Below are 2,568 nucleotides of genomic sequence, written 5' to 3' on the forward strand. Positions count from 1 at the left end.
CTCAGGTTGTCTATAGTCAAGATCTTTCTAAGAGTAGCAGCCAATACAAAAAAAAAGCTACTTTAGTAGGCACTCGTGATCTCCAAATCCTCTTCCATGGAAATGAAACATGGCCATGGGTTGACAAAGTCTTGTAGTAGGTCCTGACTGTATATTTTTTACTAGCATTAGCCTTCCATTGCTACCTATCTTCTCGAGCCGTATTATTTCCCATGGAATAGAGCAACCTAAGGAAATCAGACACAGCCTACAGTTCCCAATCGTGAATATTTCTATTAAAAAGAATGTTCCACTGTAGTAAGGGAAAATACCTGCATATTTGCAGCAAAGCCTCTTTTTTAGTTGCAATACTATAGAGTGCTGGAAATGCCCTGTATAGCGCGCACTCTCCACACCAAACATCATGCCAAAACTGGATTTTGAAACTATCTCCCACCAAGAATCGTAATTGACTTTGGAAACCTTGCCAACCCCTCCTAATAAATTTCCATAAGCCCACACCATGTCCTCCCACTTACTTCCTTGGAGCACTAGCCTCCCCACGAGCTCCCATGTCTAGAATCCATAATCTCCTTCCATAGTGTGTTCCCCTCTAGGTGGTACCTCCATAACCATTTACCCGGTAAAGCTTTATTGAACATTCGCAAATTGCATATCCCCAAGCCTCTATTTGGAATAGGAGAACAAACCTTGTTCCAGTTAACTAGATGAAATTTTGTTTCCTCCCTCATTCCCCCTACAGAAAAGCCCAGAATAATCTCTCAATTCTAGTTGCCACCCTTGCAGGCAAAGGAAAGAGTGAAAGGAAAAAAAGTGGGAAGATTGGTTAAGGAACTCTTAATTAAAGTAAGTCGCCCCCCTTTCGAAAAATACATTCATTTCCACCCAGCAAGCTTCATCTCAACTTTCTCCACCATCCCATCCCAATTGGCTCGAGCCTTAAAATTGGCCCCTAGCAGGAGACCCAAATATTTCTAGGCAAGGAAGACACCTTGCAATCCAACAACTGCGCCAAGCTGTTACTATTAGGCACCACGCCCACCACAACCATCTCGAATTTGCTAAGATTAACCTCGAGCCCCAACACTGCTTCAAAGCATAGCAAGAGAGCTCACAAAGATTGAATCTAACTAGAATTAGCATCACAAAACAAGAGGGAATCATCTGCAAATAAGAGATAAGAGAGTGAATTAGGCCCATTTGTGCCATTACTGATTAAAAAACCGGATAAATAACCTCTGCCAACAACGGCCTTCACCAACCGACCAATTGCCTCCATAACAATGAGAAACAAGAGAGGTGATATGGAATCCCTCTATCTCAAACCACGTGTACTATTAAAGAACCCAGCAGGAGTGCCATTAATTCACACTAAAAAATGGACGATAGATATACAATAGCGGATCCATGAGATCCACCTGTCACCAAAACCACACCTACCGAGCAAGTAAAGGAGGAAGTCCCATTTCACATGGTCATAGGCCTTTTCCATATTAAGTTTGCAAAGAATACCTGGAATGCCTTCCCACAACCTATGATCCAAGCACTCATTGGCAATAAGCACCGAATCCAGAATCTATCTCCCCCTAATGAAGGTGTTTTGGGGCTTAGAAATTATATGTTCCATCACCGAGCTAAGCCTATTTGTCAGGACCCTGGAGATTATTTTGTAGACTCTGCTCACAAGGCTTATGGGATGAAAATCTTCAACTACCTTAGTCCCATGTTTCTTTGGAATAAGAGCAATGAACGTCGCATTGAGGCTTTTCTCAAATTTATGGAAAGAGTGGAATTCTGCAAAGACCTGCATGATATCATATTTCACTATGTCCCAACAAATATGGAAGAATCCCATCGAGAATCCATCTGAGCCCGGTGCCTTGTCCTTCGCCATGCTACAAATAACCTTAAACACCTCATCTTCCTCAAACTCCATTTCCAAACCATTTGCACTTTGTGAATCAATAGACTCAAAAGACAAGCCATCAAGTTTTGGCCTCAAGCATATCGGTTCCGAAGGAGGTTCTCAAAATGCTGCACAATGTGGTTTTCCAAATCACAAGAAGATGAAAGCACTTGAGTACCTGGGTGGAGTGTCTCAATAGTGTTGCTGTGTCGATGGGAATTCACCACTTTATGGAAGAACTTCGTACATTTATTACCCTCTTTTAGCCAAAGAGCCTTGTATTTTTGTCACCACGAAATCTCTTCCATCAATAACACCTTCTCTAGATCAATTACAACCGCCCTTTTTCTAGCAAGGGCCTCCTCCGAGAGGTCTCCCATCAATTCCCAAGCCTCAAAATCTTATAGTTCCTCCATAAGGGTATTCTTTTGATTATCAATGCTACCAAACACTTCCAAATTCCACTTCTTGAGATCTTGTTTCAAAGCTTTGAGCTTACAAGCTAGAAGGAAACTGGGATTGCCTGTAAACATATAAGAGGACCACCAAGAACAAGAACATACCTTATCTACAAAACCCTCTGCCGCTAACCACATATTTTCAAACTTGAAAGGTCTGTGTCTACCAATAATATCTCCACAATCTAACACAATAGGGAAATG

Source organism: Carya illinoinensis, chromosome 8, assembly GCF_018687715.1.
Source record: "Carya illinoinensis cultivar Pawnee chromosome 8, C.illinoinensisPawnee_v1, whole genome shotgun sequence".
Classification (NCBI taxonomy): domain Eukaryota; kingdom Viridiplantae; phylum Streptophyta; class Magnoliopsida; order Fagales; family Juglandaceae; genus Carya; species Carya illinoinensis.